We start from the raw sequence: 19,935 nt of genomic DNA, 5'->3' as shown, positions 1-19,935 counted from the left end.
TACCTTCTGACTTAGTCTTTATTTTGAAGTTTTTCTTCACCGGGACGAACCTGCCAGTTGGATCCGACCTCCTGGAGCCCTTGTCCGGATACGCGAAGTCGGTTTCCTCGGTGGTGATTTCTACCTTCGGACTTAGTCGTTTTTTCGAGATGAAAATCCTTCGACCGGGGTAAACCTGGATCTTGATCCGACGTCCGTGGAGCCCTTCTCGGATACGATGGCTGGAAGGTCCCGGTCAACTTTTTACGTTCGGACTTAGTCTCTTTTTCGGATGTTTTTCTTGACCGGGACGAACCACGAAGTCAGGCCGGGTCGCGGTTGAGGCAAGCCGGCTAGAATTTCCGCGTCGAGTCGGTCACTTTATGGAGCTTTTTTTCTAAAATTTCTCCAATCTTTTCCAAACTTCTGGGGCTTCACCCAGATGTTCTTTTAAGGTTCTTTTGGGGTCCACAGCTCACCCCAAGGGTCCAGAAGTTCTGTGATGGTCCTTGGGAAGTGCGGACTTCAACTCCCAGAGTGCACCTGGCGCAAACTCCTTTTTGGCCACTGGGCAGTGGTCAGCTGGTCACTTTTTCAGGAGTTGGTGCAGGGGACTCTGGTTTAGCAATTTTTCACCTGTAGCAAACAGGGAGTCCCTCCTTGAACCAGTTGAAGCCAGGCAAAGTCCTTCTTGTGGTGAAGCCCAAGTGTGCAGCTGGTGCAGTCCTTCTGAGTGCAGGGTCCAGGTGCAGGCCAGGGGTCCAGCAGGGCAGTCCTTCTTCTTCTTTTGTTCCTTTCTTGTTGAATTCTGGAGGGGATCTGAGGCGTGGGTGCAGGTCTGCCAGTTTTATCCTTGCTCCTGGGTGAAAAGCAGGGGGGCCCTGGTCCTCCAATCAGGGACAGGGTCGTCCCCCTGTGATGACCACTTCCTGGGAAGTGTGGCAAAAATCCATCCCAGAAGGCAACAGTCTCTAAAAATCCAAAATGGATGAATCTGATTTTTAGAGGAGAGATCTGGCTGAGCCCACCCACTGGTGTGGCTAAAAATCATAAACACACCCCTCTCCTGCCCTCTCCTAATCTAATCAAGGGGGCACCTAGCTGTCTGGGGTTGCAGGATGTGGGGGTGTTGCTGGGTGCTCCAGATGTCCTTCTCTGCCTTTGAAGACCAGTTTGGCAGCCCTCCCCCTTCCTGCTTCCCCATCTGCTGAGGGGAGATTCTCTCCCCCAAGCACATTCCTTTGTGTGAAGTCAGGCCACTTCACACCTCATTAAAGTAGCCTGGCAGAAGCTGCTGCAGGCTGGCCAATCAGAGCACAGGAGCAAAAACAATGCAGAGCTGAAATTGGCAACTTTTTAGGTAAAGTCTAAACTTTTTACCTGCACTAGTTATATTAAATCCAACAACTGGAAGTTGTGGGATTTATTATAACAATCAATTTGATACCAAATTCTTGGTATGTAACATTTAAGGAGACTTTAAAATTTAAAATAAAGTCTGCCCATTCTAGCCTATGAAGGCCATTTACTTCAATGAGGGAAAAACGAATTTGGCTGTTTTTACCTCACCAGGGCTTATAAATCTATTTTTATAAAGTCCCTGCTTATAGTTACATGGCACCCAGCCCTAGGGGCACATAGGGCACACCTTAGGGGTGACTTATATGTAAAAATAAGGTAGTTTAAGACTTTGGAAGTACCTTTAATTCCAAAGTCGAATTTGCATATAACTTTAATTTAAAAGCAGCCAGCAAGGCAGGCTTGCTTTTAAAATGACACTGGGCACCTCAGCAATGCACCTAGGTGTGCACCACCTATGCTGTGGTCCCTAAACCTACATGCCCTACCATATACTAGGGACTTATAGGTAGGTTAACTTAGCCAATTATAATTAGCCTAATTTGCATATCCATTTTACACAGAGCACAGGCCCTGGGACTGGTTAGCAGTACCCAGGGCACCATCAGAGTCAGGAAAACACCAGCATAAAGTGGAAAATGGGGGCAAAAAGTTATGGGGCCCTTGCAATCAGCCCCAGTTTCTCACACAACCCCCCCCCCAGCCCACACGCCCAGGAGACTCAGCCCAACCCTGGGAGAGTCTTCCTGGCTTGTTAGGCGAGGAAGACAGTGAAGAAAACTGGCTGTCCCTTTGCAGGGCCTACTCTGCCTTATATCCTCCTGTCAGGGTCACTCCCTCTGGGTAGTGAAGCCATCCCAACAGTAAAAGGACCCAAGTCAAACTGAAACTTCCCTCTAGGGGGGTCTTCCTCCTCTCTCTCTGCCAACTTGGGTAGTGAGGTGCCCACCTCCCCTACTCCAAACTTTGCTAGGGCAACACCTAGCTTACCCAAAGAGGTCACCCAACACTTGAGCAACCCCACCATGACCAACAGGGTCAGGGGGCCTACTTTGCTATTGGCCCTGGGGTCTGCCTCCCAGGCCAAGTACAGTGCTGCCAGGAAGGCTAGCACCCAGCAGAGGCTACTGACAGCTGTCAGTACCCAGAACCACACCCTAAGCTCTCCACTGACAGGTGGCTGAGCTGCTTTAGGGGCATCTTTGGGGTCCTGGCACCCCTCTTGCTGTCTTGAGTGGGGGGCTACCACCTCCTGTGGCAGACACCCTCCTTCCACTCTCCCTTCTGTCAGTGCAGGGGCAACACCCTGCATCTGGACAGCTGCCTGACTACTCAGGACTTCCTTGGGGTCAGGTGAGGCCTCACCAGTGCCAACTCTGGGCTCCCCCCCTACTGGGGCAGAAGGCCTTTGGCTCCCTGGAACTCTCTTTAAGAGTGGCCTACCCTTCCTTTTCTTCTTTCCTTTTATTGGGGACCCCTGTCTCCTAACTGTAGGGACTGACTCCCCAGGACTTTGGGTTGGGGGGGCGCCCTGGGCGACCACCCCATCTGTGACCAGACTCTCCTCTGGGAGGTCATTGCCCAGGATACAATCTAGGGGGAGGTCAGCACTGACTACCACCCTAATCCAGTCAAGGATACCCTCCCTCTCTAGGGGCACTATGGCTACAGGTTTGGAGGTGACCTCCCCTGTGGCTATCCTGACTTTCTTTGTCTTTCCTGGGACATACATGTCTGGGGTCACTAACCGGTCACTCACTACAGTGTGACTGGCACAGGTGTCTCTCAGGCCAGTGGTAGGGATCCCATTCACTTGAATGTGGTGGAAGTGCCTACTCCCACCCTCAGGGATCACCAGCTTACCATCTGGTCCTGTCTCCCAGCACAATGCTAGGAGGACTTCATCATCTGAGGAATCCTCCTCTATGGCTACACTGGACAGCCCAGTGCTAACCACCTTCTTTGGACAGGCTGCATCTCCTCTGAAGTGACCTGTCTGCTGACAGTCAAAGCAAGCCCTACTGTCCAAGAGCTTTTTTAACCCTGGGTCTCCCTGTCTCTGCATGTCAGAGTGGGAGTGGGATTTACTCTCCTCCTTCTTAGGGTTCTGGGGTACAGAGGGAGTCTCTGTGGTGGGCTTACCACCTCCCTCCTTAGGTTTTTGGGGACCTGACCCCCCCTTCTTGGAGTCTCCCCCCTGGGACTTGACAACCACCCTGGTTCTCAACCACTCATCAGCTGCCTCCCCTAGCTCTCTAGGGTTGGTCTGCTTAGAGTCCACTAGATGCTGGCGTAACCTTTCTTGGATACAATTGGTCAAGATGTGCTCTCTCATGATCAGATTGTATAACCCCTCATAAGTATTTACTTTGTTGCCAATAATCCAGCCCTCTAGTGCCTTTAGTGAGGTGTCCACAAAGTCAACCCAAGACTGGGTACTGACCTTCTGGGTGTCCCTGAACTTCATTCTATATTGCTCTGGGGTCAGACCAAACTTCTTGACTAAGCACCTCTTCATACTAGGGTATGAATCTGCCTCCTCCCCCCTTAAGGTCAGAAGCCTATCCCTCCCTGAGTTGGGGACCAACTCCCACAAAAGGGAACCCCAGTATTGAGGCCTAACCCTTCTCATTTGGAGTGCCCTCTCAAAGGCCCCTAGCCACTTATCTATGTCATCCCCCTCTACATAAGCAGGAACCACCCCCTTGGGTAATCTGGGGCAAACTCCCCCACCCATGGACACCTCAGCTTCTTTATCGCTGCTTCCATCTTTTTTTTCTTTGCTTGCCCACTTCTTTTTTTCTAGGGCAAGCTTATCTGCCTCCAAAGCTATGTAGGCTAGCTGGGCTTCCAGCTCTCTCTCCCTGATGGATGGGTTCTCTCCTCCTGAAAGGACCCCCTTCCTACCACTAGCTTTGGGTCTGCCCCTAGTGACTGTATTTACTGAGGACCGTTCCTCCTCTTCCTCACTTGGGGTCTGATGCCTTCCCTCCCCTGAGTGGTTAGAGTTAGCATCTTCCTCTTTTTCTTCCTCCTCTGGAGCTTCCTCTGTCTCTACCTCTTGGGCCTCAGCCCATGCTGTCAGGGATTTAATTAGGATTTCCTTCCTGAGATTAGTGGTTGCAGGCAACCCTCTCTCAACACACAACCCCCTAAGCTGGACTACTGTCAGTGTAGGTAGGCTAGCCAGATCAAGCTCCATGGTTCCCTAGTTTTGTGTCAACAAAAACTTTTTGCAAAAATTGGTAACAGGAATTTAGAAAAATTACAAAAATTCAATAATTGAAATTAATCCAAATACATTTTTTAAAAAAATTAAAATGAAAAATTAAAAACAATTTTTGCACTAGGACAATTTAAAGGATTTTTAATTTGTTTTATCTAAAACTGTAACGTGATATTGAACACAAGTACAGGATCCCGTCGCTGCTTCCAATTATGTTGGAAAATGGGTTATTGGTAGGGCAGGTAGGTACCTACACCTAGCAACAAGCCACAAACCTCCACAAAAGTACAGTTAGGTCTCAGTAAATTAATCCCAGCTCTACCCTTGGTAGCTTGGCATCGAGCGTCAAGGCTTAACTTAGGAGACAAAGTGTAAAGCATTCAAATATCACACAACAGTAATTAAATAAAACACAGGAAACAGTTTAAAAATCCAAAACCAATTTATAAAAATAGCTTATATTTTTATCTTTAAAATGACACAAAAACGATTAAAATCGGTTCAGGGGAACCGCAGATATGAATTTTTAAAGTATTATTATTTTCTAGCGCATAGAAACAAAAAGCGCCAATCGGGTCATCTGGTTGCACCAGGACCGGGACAAAGTCAAACTTTCAGGCCGACCGCGATGGAGCCCTGCTCGGCTACAGGTCGCGGGAGGCCTCGGTTAAAAAGTTACCTTCTGACTTAGTCTTTATTTTGAAGTTTTTCTTCACCGGGACGAACCTGCCAGTTGGATCCGACCTCCTGGAGCCCTTGTCCGGATACGCGAAGTCGGTTTCCTCGGTGGTGATTTCTACCTTCGGACTTAGTCGTTTTTTCGAGATGAAAATCCTTCGACCGGGGTAAACCTGGATCTTGATCCGACGTCCGTGGAGCCCTTCTCGGATACGATGGCTGGAAGGTCCCGGTCAACTTTTTACGTTCGGACTTAGTCTCTTTTTCGGATGTTTTTCTTGACCGGGACGAACCACGAAGTCAGGCCGGGTCGCGGTTGAGGCAAGCCGGCTAGAATTTCCGCGTCGAGTCGGTCACTTTATGGAGCTTTTTTTCTAAAATTTCTCCAATCTTTTCCAAACTTCTGGGGCTTCACCCAGATGTTCTTTTAAGGTTCTTTTGGGGTCCACAGCTCACCCCAAGGGTCCAGAAGTTCTGTGATGGTCCTTGGGAAGTGCGGACTTCAACTCCCAGAGTGCACCTGGCGCAAACTCCTTTTTGGCCACTGGGCAGTGGTCAGCTGGTCACTTTTTCAGGAGTTGGTGCAGGGGACTCTGGTTTAGCAATTTTTCACCTGTAGCAAACAGGGAGTCCCTCCTTGAACCAGTTGAAGCCAGGCAAAGTCCTTCTTGTGGTGAAGCCCAAGTGTGCAGCTGGTGCAGTCCTTCTGAGTGCAGGGTCCAGGTGCAGGCCAGGGGTCCAGCAGGGCAGTCCTTCTTCTTCTTTAGTTCCTTTCTTGTTGAATTCTGGAGGGGATCTGAGGCGTGGGTGCAGGTCTGCCAGTTTTATCCTTGCTCCTGGGTGAAAAGCAGGGGGGCCCTGGTCCTCCAATCAGGGACAGGGTCGTCCCCCTGTGATGACCACTTCCTGGGAAGTGTGGCAAAAATCCATCCCAGAAGGCAACAGTCTCTAAAAATCCAAAATGGATGAATCTGATTTTTAGAGGAGAGATCTGGCTGAGCCCACCCACTGGTGTGGCTAAAAATCATAAACACACCCCTCTCCTGCCCTCTCCTAATCTAATCAAGGGGGCACCTAGCTGTCTGGGGTTGCAGGATGTGGGGGTGTTGCTGGGTGCTCCAGATGTCCTTCTCTGCCTTTGAAGACCAGTTTGGCAGCCCTCCCCCTTCCTGCTTCCCCATCTGCTGAGGGGAGATTCTCTCCCCCAAGCACATTCCTTTGTGTGAAGTCAGGCCACTTCACACCTCATTAAAGTAGCCTGGCAGAAGCTGCTGCAGGCTGGCCAATCAGAGCACAGGAGCAAAAACAATGCAGAGCTGAAATTGGCAACTTTTTAGGTAAAGTCTAAACTTTTTACCTGCACTAGTTATATTAAATCCAACAACTGGAAGTTGTGGGATTTATTATAACAATCAATTTGATACCAAATTCTTGGTATGTAACATTTAAGGAGACTTTAAAATTTAAAATAAAGTCTGCCCATTCTAGCCTATGAAGGCCATTTACTTCAATGAGGGAAAAACGAATTTGGCTGTTTTTACCTCACCAGGGCTTATAAATCTATTTTTATAAAGTCCCTGCTTATAGTTACATGGCACCCAGCCCTAGGGGCACATAGGGCACACCTTAGGGGTGACTTATATGTAAAAATAAGGTAGTTTAAGACTTTGGAAGTACCTTTAATTCCAAAGTCGAATTTGCATATAACTTTAATTTAAAAGCAGCCAGCAAGGCAGGCTTGTTTTTAAAATGACACTGGGCACCTCAGCAATGCACCTAGGTGTGCACCACCTATGCTGTGGTCCCTAAACCTACATGCCCTACCATATACTAGGGACTTATAGGTAGGTTAACTTAGCCAATTATAATTAGCCTAATTTGCATATCCATTTTACACAGAGCACAGGCCCTGGGACTGGTTAGCAGTACCCAGGGCACCATCAGAGTCAGGAAAACACCAGCATAAAGTGGAAAATGGGGGCAAAAAGTTATGGGGCCCTTGCAATCAGCCCCAGTTTCTCACATCACCTATATGTCTAACCTTTACCTGGTAAAGGTTAGGTGCAAAGTTACTTAGTGTGAGGGCACCCTGGCACTAGCCAAGGTGCCCCCACATTGTTCAGGTACATAACACACCAGAAATGCACTTCTGAGTTCAAAGAAGACTTTTATTGTTGTTAATTCTTCCCCAACCACAATATTTCTGAATGACGAATTAGTAGCTTTCAAACACAGGTTAATCAAACAAAATATATCAGTTTGCAATATACACAGCAGGTTATATTTATAAGATATTGAATGCAAAGCAAAACAAATACTTCACCGTGTGGGAAACTATTTACAGCTTCATCTTTCTAGGGTCTGCAAGCTGATGACTCCCTGTCAGCTGCGAGAAAGAGATTCATCTACCCACACGGGATGCTGGCAACTGGCGCCTAGTTCCAGGACGAAGTCAGGCAGATTTGAATCTGAATCTCTGCAGCCTGTGACATTCGTTACAAAGGTGTGCCCCCTCCTCTCAGACTCGGGAAAACCGAGCAAGTCTTTGGAGACTGGCCAGGTCTCCGAGACTTCTCCTCTTCCCAGGCTCAAGCGAAGAAAAACAACCAGTGTACCCTCTCTTATCATGTCTAATCTACTGTGAGAAAAACATCTTGGTTCATCTTGTGCAAAAACACAGCTTGGAAAAATACAGCTTGGATTCTCAACTGCAATGTCTAACTCCACGTTAAAGGCAATAGGCAGCTAACCTAAATATCAAATGCAATGTCTAGTGTCATGTCAAAGCCAATAGGCAGCTGAGCTGAATACAAAATGCAATGTATAATATCATGTCAAAGCCAATAGGCAGAATATCTAATAGCATGTCAAAGCCAATAGGCAGCTAAACTGAATACGTCATGTCAAAGCCAATAGGCAGAATACAGAATGTAATGGCTAATGCAATGTCAAAGCCAATAGGCGGCTAGACTGGATACAGCATGTCAAAGCCAATAGGCAGAATACAGAATGTAATGGCTAATGCAATGTCAAAGCCAATAGGCGGCTAGGCTGACAATGTGCTACTGGTGAACATTGAGCAACTAATATGCGCAGTGGTGAAACACAAAGTCATTGGTCAAACAAAATTAAGCCAATAGGCAGGACACTGACATAGGACTCCATAGGCTTTCTGTAGGGGAGACTTACATATAATGTTAAGGGGTAGGGTGATTTTGCCATGTGATTAAATGGCAAAGTCAAATTGGCAGTGACAACATTGTCCTCCCAGTCTGCAGTGGTAGGCTTGGATCCATTTTATACCTTGTCACATGAAGGGTGGCACAAACAGTGCTGCAGCCCTGAGTGGGCACTCTGTCCTACATGCACTGGGTACCATATACTAGGGACTTATAAGTAAGTCAGGCCTTGACAATTGGGTGTATCCAATTTGATATGTAATTTAGGGTTAAACCACTGGAACTGAGGTCTGGTTAGCAGGCCTCAGTGCACACTAATGTGATATACATTTTATTTTTTGGGGCTTTTGTGCAGCTCAGTTACCCCATCCCCACTTTTCTTGGGGTTAGCATACACATTGTTTGCCCAGTGCATCATTTAACCTTGGTGGTCAACTCGCCAGGTTGGTTCGGACCTTGGCCTCTACCCTGTCAGCTGCGGGCTACCTACAATATTATGAGATCCCCTGCCAGCCTGCTTGTGATTAGACTGCCTTTAGTACATTTTACAGTGAGGCGGATGCACTTAAGGAAGATCTGAATGTTGAGTGGCGCCACTGTTTTGAAGAGGGCCACTCTGCATTCTTTCTTGTTCTGCCTTGGCCGGTAGAACAACAAAATGCAGTTTTATTGTGCAGACAAAAATGACCCTGATCCCGAGTAAAACGTTTTCCCTTCATGTGCTGATACTTTTTTGTTTTTCAGGAAAAATAAGGCATGGTCATTCCCACTGCGGCCCAGCTAAAGTCACCTTTGCAGATGGGCTGCTTAGTCAAAAGTTTCTGAGGATCTACTGGCATTACCACAACCTCTAAATGATGGTGGGAGACACTAGGAGCATATTTATCAAGCAGTGCACCACCTTTGCAACAAGCAAAGGGGCACAAGAGGGAGTTAAATTTATCAAGTCATGCAAGGCAGTTAGATTTATCAAGCCACGCACGGCCACCTTGCGTCACCCTGCATGGCTTGATAAATCTATAGTAACGCAATGCAGCCCAAATCGCTATGTTACCATACTTTGTCCCAGGGAGACATCAATGGGCGCAGGGTGGGTGTTCTCATGCATCCACCAATTTAATTTGACTCATTCCCAGATTTACCATTACTGTTAGATCTGGGAATGTGACAAAATGCTATGCCCAATGGGAGGTGTAACGGGAAGAAATATCTTTAAGTCTCTTTGTTATTCACTCTTTCTATGTGTGCTGCGTTCTGCAGCACACATACAAAAAGGAAAATGACTCAGAGAATTGTTTTTGTGCAGGAAGGTGCTCCTTCCGGCACAAAAATAATCCCGTTTGCAACCTAGGCACTCTTGCATCACGATGCAAGGGTGCCTGAGTTGGTGCGAGGCAGCCAAAACAGCGCAAGAAAGGACAGGAATGCACCACATTATGGTAAATATTGTGCATTCCTGCCCTTTCCCTTTCACGCAGTGCAGCAAGATGATGTTTCGCTGCGTAAAATATGATGAATGTGCCCATAGGTTTGCACAGACAATTTAAGGCTAGGCTTCCACTCTGCCATCCTTGAATGAAGCCTTTAAGCAACCTTGGGTTTGGCAATAATTGTATAATTGATGTGTGCTACATCTATTATTTACGCTATGGATAAGACTACAGTGGATTTTGAAAGTATGACTTGTCGGGCAACTCAGTAGTCACAATGATGAGTTATAATGGGTTTGCCTGATTGGATTTAATGTTTCCAGGCAAAAGGGAGGTAGTATTGCAGCAAAATGTTACGAAAGACGTGAATGTGGTCGATATTAAAAGGATATTTAATTTGCAATGAAACTTAAAATATAATCTTAAAAATAAACATGGTACAATAGAAGTAGGCCATTAATTCTATTTCAAAAATTCAAACTTCAAAAAATGCACTGGAATAAGGATCTGAGAGTGTGATCAAAGCATTATATGATATTTTCAGACAGAAATAGACAACTGGAAGAATGATTAAAAAATCACAAGGGAATAGTAGCATTCACAAGTACAGAAATAACGTTTTATCGAAGCCATGGTTGATAAGGGAAATTAAATCAGCAGGTTACACTCGCAGATGAATAATATCACGTTGACACAAGGAGGTTTCTTTGTTTTCAGGATTTGTATAAATCCAGAAAAAGAAACCCTTTCAAATTATTTTTTTCATTTAAGCCTTTCTACATTTTTTTGTTTTAAATCAGCGAGCAATACAACGTAAATCATAAGTATATATTACATATTTCCACAAACAGCAATTTACAGTCACTAAAATGGTTATATAAGAGATTTTAAAATGCAAAAATAGTTATATAAGACATTGTAATAGTGGGGCATATTGTATGTTTTACGTGCAATCATGTCTTTCGACCAACAGTGGTCTAAATTTCATATATTAGAAGATTAGCAACTCATGGGAAATAGTAGCAGTCTGCGAGATAAAAAAAACTAATGCGGTCTGCCCCAGACCTAAAAATGGCCTGAAATGGCTTTATTTAGCTCATTAGCTCAAACGTACTTAAGGGGGAGGGAGGGAGGGAGGGGGAGCGGGAGGGGGAGAGGGAGAGGGAGGGAGAGAGAGAGAGAGAGAGAGAGAGAGAGAGAGAGAGATGATCACACATACACACACCACTCCCACCCATCCAATACAATATAAAACACACACCCACATCACCCACAAATCCCTATGACAAAAATTGAGAAAGAAGCACAGAGAGACACCACCATCTACAAACGAGGATCCACAGGCACTCAACACCATCACTCACATAACATCCACGCACCTCACACAACACACCTCTAAATATCACCCCACACATCACAACACACACCACTCCACACATCACCCACACCACCCCATGGCACCGCAAAGACACCCCAGGTTCTCTGAGGAGGAGCTCAGGGTCATGGTGGAGGAAATCATCCGGGTAGAGCTACAGCTATTCGGATCACAGGTGCAGCACACCTCCATAGCTAGGAAGATGGAGCTATGGCGAAGAATCGTGGACAGGGTCAACGCAGTGGGACAGCACCCAAGAACTAGGGATGACATCAGGAAGAGGTGCAATGACCTACGGGGGAAGGTGCGTTCCGTGGTCTCAAGACACCACATCGCGGTTCAGAGGACTGGCAGCGGACCCCCACCTCCTCCCCCACAACTAACAACATGGGAGGAGCAGGTCTTGGCTATCCTGCATCCTGAGGGCCTCGCAGGAGTAGCTGGAGGAATGGACTCTGGTAAGTCAAATCTTTACTACTTCATCCCCCACCCAACCTGCATGCCATCACATGCCCCCACCCTCACCCTCACCCCCATCACTCCAACTCCTCACACATGTCCAAAATATCACAAACCACACATCCCAAACCCAAGCCCTGCATGCAACACCAAAGCATGGACACCCATCACCAAAGCATGGCCACTGCACATACCCATACACCTCCCTAACCCATCATCATACAAGGTCCTACACAAGAATGCAAGCACTGGGGTACACGGTCACCCACCCATTGCACACCATGGCACACACAGATGCAATATTCATGCTTTTACACCCCTGCAGGACCCCTACCCAACGTCACCGGACAGGAGGGTCCAGATATGTCTACTCTACCCACAGAAGAGGCCCACAGTGATGACAGCAGCTCTGTCCAACTGGATCTAGATGACCAGCCCGGCCCATCTGGGACCTCGGGACAGTCGGTTCCCCTCATACTGTCACAAGCCACTACAGAGCTTCCCCCCTGTGGAAACACCAGCACAGCACCCACCCAGCGGGCCCATACCTCTGTCCCCAGGACACGTCATTCAGCAGTGTGTCCACCACTACAGGGAACCCAGGCTAACCCACCACCCCAACAACACCAGTGACCTGGGGGCAGTGGCAGTGGGCACACGTTTCAGGGGACAGAGGCACAGGAACACAGGGGAACTGGGAGGGCTGCTGTGCGACCGGGGGAGGACAGGTCCAGGGAACCCACTCTCCACAAGGCCCTCTCCAACATCATGGGAGCCTACCACCATTCCCAGGAGACGATGGCAAAGGTACTGGCCAAGTTTCAGGAAACCCAACGGCTGCAGGAGGAACAGTATTTAGGCATCAGGGAGGAACTTAACTCCATCAATTCCACCCTGGGCACCATTGTAGGGGTGCTGAAGGAACGCGTCAACACCAGGAGGGACACTGTGGCACAACAAGGGGCCCCTAACACTAGCCTGGACGATGAACTGCCCACCACCTCCGCCGGTGCTAGTGGACAGGAGGCACCCCCACAGGACCACCACACCAGCACCCCACCCCCTGCAGAGGGAGAACCACCCTGCAAACGGTCCCTGAAATCCAGGACAAAAACTGAGAACGATGCCAAGACCCCCGGCAAGAAATTAGACCACCCTGATTGCCATCCTTTTGTCCCACCTTGTCACCCTGTCCATCCTTAAACTGCCCCAGCTCCACTTCCTATGCCCATTTGGGCAATGCACCTGTGAGACTAATAGACTGGACTCTGCCATGGACATTCCTCCACCATCACCCCTCACCATTTCACAACCCCCTCCAATATTGAGCACAGAAATAAACACCCTTAAAGCACAAAACAATCTGGAGTCTGTCTGTGATTTCAAAATAGTGTATTAGCAATTAAAGTGGCAAAATGCTATTTCAAATGTACTGTCAACATACCTATGTCACACAGTTCTAGTCCATGAGGAAACAAAGCAGATGTCACACAGTGGGACCCACATCTGTGAAATCGTAAGGGAAAGTGACAACTCAGTGACCATACACTGGGTGAAAATGACAGACAGTAGAAAGGTAGTAGATGTAAATCAGATGTAGCAGGCATGTAGTGTTGTCTTCTTACCTGTGTCTCACTGGAAATATTGCAGGATCACCGTGTTCCTGTTGTCGATGTCCTCTTCTTCTGCTTCCTCGTCTTCACTGTCCACAGGGTCCACAGCTGCCACAACACCTCCATCTGGACCATCCTCCTGCAGAAAAGGCAACTGTTGTCGCAAAGCCAAGTTGTGAAGCAAACAGCAGGCCACGATGATCTGGTATACCTTCTTTGATGAGTAGAATAGGGAACCACCTGTCATATGGAGGCACCGGAACCTGGCCTTCAGGAGGCCGAAGGTCCGCTCTATAATCCTCCTAGTTCACCCATGGGCCTCATTGTAGCGTTCCTCTGCCCTTGTCCTGGGATTTCTCACTGGGGTCAGTAGCCATGACAGGTTGGGGTAACCAGAGTCACCTGCAAATGGCGAGGGACAACTGTTAGTCACACAATAACTCATAGGGACATCCACAGACCCAGATAACTATTCCCACTGTATTGGGTCCATGTCCTCACCTTATAGCCACACCCGGTGCCTCTGGAGTTGCCCCATCACATAAGGGATGCTGCTATTCCGCAGGATGTAAGCATCATGCACTGAGCCAGGAAATTTTGCATTAACATGGGAGATGTGCTTGTCTGCCAAACACACCATCTGCACATTCATGGAATGGTAACTCTTCCGGTTTCTGTACACCTGTTCACTCCTGCGGGGGGGTACCAAGGCCACATGTGTCCCATCAATGGCACCTATGATGTTGGGGATATGTCCCAGGGCATAGAAATCACCTTTCACTGTAGGCAAATCCTCCACCTGAGGGAAAACGATGTAGCTCCGCATGTGTTTCAGGAGGGCAGACAACACTCTGGACAACACGTTGGAAAACATAGGCTGGGACATCGCTGATGCTATGGCCACTGTAGTTTGAAAAGACCCACTTGCTAGGAAATGGAGTACTGACAGCACCTGCGCTTGAGGGGGGATTCCTGTGGGATGGCGGATAGCTGACATCAGGTCTGGCTCCAACTGGGCGCACAGTTCCTGGATTGTGGCACGATCAAGCCTGTAGGTGATGATCACATGTCACTCCTCCATTGTCGACAGGTCCACCAGCGGTCTGTGCACCGGAGGATGCCGCCATCTCCGCACATGCCCCAGCAGATGGTGCCTATGGAGGAGAACAGCGAGCAGAGAGTTTAACCAACTCTGAGGTACGTAAACACAGCTTACTCTGAAAATATTGGCAAATCGAAATATACCTGTATGAGTGTTTAGGCAAGGCCTAGATATGTGTGACGCAGTCCAAAATAATGCCATGTGGGTCCCTGAAATGGCGGCTGCCTGACCTGTAAAGTGGGACAGGGTGATATGAGGTAACTGCGCTGGCGTTGTACACCGTCGCGGTAGGCAGTCGAAGACCGCGGCGCAATCCTCCATTGGTTAACATTGGGCCTTATGGGTTCCAGGAGCCAATGAGGATGTACTCCGGCGGTGACGCCACGCACCGCCGCGGACGTGACCGACATTTTCTATCTGTTCAATCACTTGATACCTGATCTTCGACAGGAGAGGACCTACACTGCAAGTGCTGCTGTGACCTCAGTCTGGAAGAGACAATGACTCATGTGTCTGGGGAAAGGGCCCCTGCCTTCAGCACGGAGGAGTTGGAGAAACTCGTGGATGGGGTCCTCCCCCAGTACACGCTACTCTACGGTCCTCCAGACAAACAGGTGAGTACACTGTGAGCATGCTGTACGGGCAATGCCTGTGTGGAGTGGGGTGGATGAAAGATAGGGGGGGTGAGAATGAGGCGTGCATGAAACGACGGTGAGTGCATGTGCGTCATGGCAAGGGTAGGGATGCGGGCCAATGACTGTGACGGTGCAGATGGTAATTACTTCTCTTTTTCCCCTGTACAATTCATGTAGGTCAGCGCCCACCAGAAGAAGGACATTTGGTGTGCCATCGCCAAGGACGTCCGGACCCTGTGGGTCTACCACAGACAGAGCACCCACTGCCGGAAAAGATGGGAGGACATTCGCCGCTGGAGCAAGAAGACGGCGGAGGCCCAGCTGGAGATGGCCTCCCAACGTGGGAGGGGTGCCCGTCGCACTATAACCCCCTTGATGTTCAGGATCCTGGCGGTGGCGTACCTGGATTTGGATGGGCGCTTGAGGGCATCACAGCAGACACAAGGGGGTGAGGAAACTCTCATTCTGCTGATTCAGCGAGCATTGTAGGTGTCTGGATGGGGGAGGTGGGCTGTGGGTTCCACTAGGCCAGGGCAAGTTTAGTAGGCCAGGACCCTTCTTGAGGCAGGCCCTGTGGCACCCACCCCACCTGTGTACAGTGCCAACTACACCTAGTCAGGCTCCTGTGACATCCATGTGTGCAGGAATCGGGCATAGCCTTGTAACCCATGTGCCTGGGATTGAATAGTGGACTCCAAGTGCGCAGCGTAGTGCAGGGGGCTTCTCTGTCTGTCGTGTCCGCCAACGGTAGCGGTATTGCATGCACTCAACATGTCTCTCTTCTGTCTCCTCCCCCTTTTTGTGGTCTCCCTGTTCTTGTGTGCATTAGCATCATCAGGCGGAGGAGCAGTGGCACCGGAGCAGGAGGGAGCTGCATCCCACATGGCCCAGGAGGGCGACAGGGAGCTCCACGCCGGGGACAGGAGCTGACACCAGTGATGCGGACTCGTCCTCTGATGGGAGCTACCTTGCGGTGGCGGGCCCATCTGTGCCCCCCGCATCTACAGGTACAGCCGCCAACCCCCTATCAGCACCGCCCTCCCAGCAGCCCCTCAGCGTTTGCCCTGTGCCCGCTCACCCAGGAGGGTGGGCATCACCTTCGCCCCAGGCACCTCAGCCCCTGCCCCAGTCACCCCTGCTGCCCTCAGTGAGGAGGCCATTGACCTCCTCAGGTCCCTCACTGTTGGGCAGTCTACCATTTTGAATGCCATCCAGGGTGTAGAGAGGCAGTTGCAACAAACCAATGCATACTTGGAGGGCATTCACTCTGGTCAGGCAGCCCTTTAGCAAGCTTTTCAGACTCTGGCCTCAGCACTGATGGCAGCCATGGTCCCTGTCTCTAGCCTCCCCCCTCCAACTTCCTTCACCCAGACCCACACCCCTGTACCTCAGCCTGTCCCAAGCACACCATCAGACCAGGATGCACACACCTCAACTCACAAGGGAAGCTCTGGCAAACATAAGCACCACACATCCCACAGGCATGCAAGCATCACACACATGCAGACACACCAACATCCACTGCCTCCACTGTGTCCCCCTCCTCCTCTTCTCCCTCCTCCCTCCCTGTCTCATCTCCACTCATACCTGCATGCACTACATCCTCAGCCACTTCGTCCATCACCAGCACACCCACCACCACACTCCGCTCACGTGCATTCACCACCCCCACTACCATTCATACGTCCCCTGTGTCCTCTCCCAGTGTGTCTGTGAGGCCACCTCCCAAGGTACACAAACACAGCCACACACCCACCCAACAGCCATCCACCTCATGACAGCCTCCAGCCCATGCACCTTCACTCAAATTCAGCAAACATACACCTCCTACAACCACTACCTCTTCCTCCACTCCCAAACCCCCTCCAGCTACCTGTCCCAGTGTTCCTAAGAAACTTTTCCTGGCCAACCTTGACCTCTTTCCCTCAACTCCCCCACCCCTTCAGTCTCCTAGTGCCCGACTCTTCAGGTCCCAACCTAGCACCTCAGCCACAACATCGGCAGGACCAGTGGTGCCAATAGTCACCGGATTCTGGAGTGCACCAGGCAGCAGGTCAGCCAGTGTGGCAAGGAACCAGAGCACGGACAGTCCCCCCGCCTTTCAAGCATAAAAAGTTGGCCAGTGCCCGGCGGGAGAGGGGAAAGAAATCAGCCACCAAAGCCGCTCCCAGGGGTACAGTTGGGAGTGTGGAGACAGCTGCAACACCATCCAAGGTGGGGAAGGGGCACAGTAAAACCGGCAAGTCTGGGAAGATCAGCACGTCGGACAAGACCACCACCAGCCCCGCTTCCCAGGACAAGACCGCCACCAGCAGCCCAGCTGCCCAGGACAAGACCGTCACCAGCAGCCCCGCTGGCCAGGACAAGACCACCACCAGCAGCCCCGCTGCCCAGGACAAGACCGCCAGCAGCCCCGCTGCCCAGGACAAGACCGCCCGCAGCCCCGCTGCCCAGGACAAGACCGCCGCCAGCAGCCCCACTGCCCAGGACAAGACCGCCACCAGCAGCCCCGCTGCCCAGGACAAGACCGCCAGCACCACCGCAGGACAGAGAGCACCAATGATTACAACGCTTCTGAGGCCGCCACGGGCAGGATGAAGCACTCTGGGCACCAAGCCCCCTCCAGAACCAGTGGAGAGTTACATCCACTACCTCTGTCCTTGGCAGGATGAAGCACTCTCGGCACCAAGCCCCCTCCAGAACCAGTGGAGACTGTTATCCACTTGAGAGACTGTGGCTGTGCACTCCCCAGGATTGAACAGTGGGCAACGCACCCACTGTAGACTTGAGAGACTGTGGCTTTGCATTCCCCAGGATTGAACAGTGGGCATGGAGCCCCCTCGTGGATCTGGCATAGTGCACTCATCCAGCTGAGGTGCCCCCCCTTCCCTTCCCCCTGAGGTGCCTGTTTTATTTCTATCTGATGCCCCAGCAGTGTTCTTTTCGTCTTGTTCGGGTATTGAGTGTGGGCCTCGCCCATGCCTTTTGGGCCCAGTGGTCCACGGACTATGATGGTGGAATCTCTTGGACTTGTGTTCTTGGTGTATATAATTGTTTATAATGTAAATGTATATATATGTAAATATTTTTGATTAATGTAATTGAATATATAACAATTATTTGACTCATTTCCTTTTGTCCTTGCATTCTTCCAGGGAGGGGTTGGGGGGTGTAACTGTAATGTATCATGCTGTATTAGTGTGTGTGTTGTCGTGGGTGAGGGTGGGGGTGGGGGTTTTGCGAGTTGCGTGTGTGTGTCACTATTTTTTCCCTCCCCCTCCCCTGTGTCGTAGGTGCAGGACTCACCGTGGTCTTCGCCGCCGGAGTTCGTGCTCCTGGTAGAGGAGCAGGAAGATAAAGGCTGGGAGTATATGAAGTTCCGGTTCCATGGCGTCCTGGTTCCTCATGGGGTGTGTAGAGGTGAGCATGTTCCCTTCCAAGTCCTGTTTCCGCCGTGTTTTTGTTCGCGGGGAATCCACCCCGGAAAAGGTGGAGGATTGGACTGTTGTAATTCTGTGGGTGGTACATTGTCCTCAGCCTGTCTGTTGGCGGTTACCACCGCGGTGTTTGTTTGTACCACCATGGCGGTCGGAGTGTTAAAGTGGCTGTCTATGTTGGCAGTTTCCGCCACGGTCGTAATTCCATTTATTTTACCGCCGGCCTGTTGGCGGTTTTACCGCTGCTTTAACACCAACTGCCAGGGTTGTAATGACCACCTATGTTATGTATTTTTATTGGTTATTTATAGAGTGCAGGAATTGAAATTTTTGTTGGTGTTAAACAATCGATTATTACTGATGTAGGACTCATTAATAATTAAAAAGGAAAGTTTTTAGCCACTTTCTAAAATGAGACACAGATGGTTTGCACCAACTCTTCCTGCAGCAGCAGAAAATAATCTGTTGCGGAATGTGGCTGTCCACAACTTGGGGATGATGTGGGATTTGTTTTGAGTTAATTACAGCAATGAGTTTGGCCTATGCCAAGCATTTTTGAATGCAAGAAAACCTGGAGTGCTCTGATGGATTACTTTGTGGATGAAGACAATGGCCATGAAGGTATCTGAAATGCAAACTGGAAGCTGTGAACCTGTCCTTTTCTTGTCAGACCATTGATTAGGCATGCAGAACCATTTATTGAAAATATATTTGAGGACCACATGGCAAATTACATTTCCACAGTCCAGCCACTATTGGAAAAGGGAATTAACAACTTGAATATGGAAGTGCTTATCCATAAACAGTAATATAAAAGTACACATCATACAAGGCTAACAATTCATAATAGCCCCATAGTCACAATTTAAAACATAAAAGCATCAATCACTCTATTCATAAAAAGTCACATATCTCCAAGCAATTAAATATAAATAATTGATTTAAGAACTACTGCCCTCCCCCATCCACATCTTGGGAGAGAGGCAGCCCTTTGTCAGTACCTGTCCTCTACTCGTGGGAGGGCCCGGAGGCAAAGTGCTTGTGCTCACAGTATTTTATAGTTGCAGTAATAACTCACATAGCTACCGGGTCCTTATGAGAGGAAAGAGGGGCCCTAACGTTAGCGTGGGGGAGACCAATATTGCATCATACCGCTATCGCCTAGGGCTCTATTAGATCTTATCAAATTTTCAAAGTTTTAAAAATCAACCACCCGTAGTTTGGTTGGCAATTCCCTTAGCCTGGGCCAAGTGGCCCATATGTATGAGGCGACCAGGTTATGTTCGCTCATAGTACCCGGCCTTGCGCAAATTGCGAGTGCAGTTTTCGGGAATTTGATCCACTAGCCTTAAAAAGAGGGAGAAGCCACCAGCGCATTGCCTCAGCAAATTTCTTACAGGCCAGGGTGAAATGAGCCACATTATCCACCTCCCCAGGGGTGCAGTCACAAAACTCCAAACCTT

This window comes from Pleurodeles waltl, chromosome 2_2, assembly GCF_031143425.1.
Source record: "Pleurodeles waltl isolate 20211129_DDA chromosome 2_2, aPleWal1.hap1.20221129, whole genome shotgun sequence".
NCBI lineage: Eukaryota > Metazoa > Chordata > Amphibia > Caudata > Salamandridae > Pleurodeles > Pleurodeles waltl.
The sequence above is the reverse complement of the archived record's forward strand: the minus strand, read 5'-3'. Positions refer to the sequence as shown.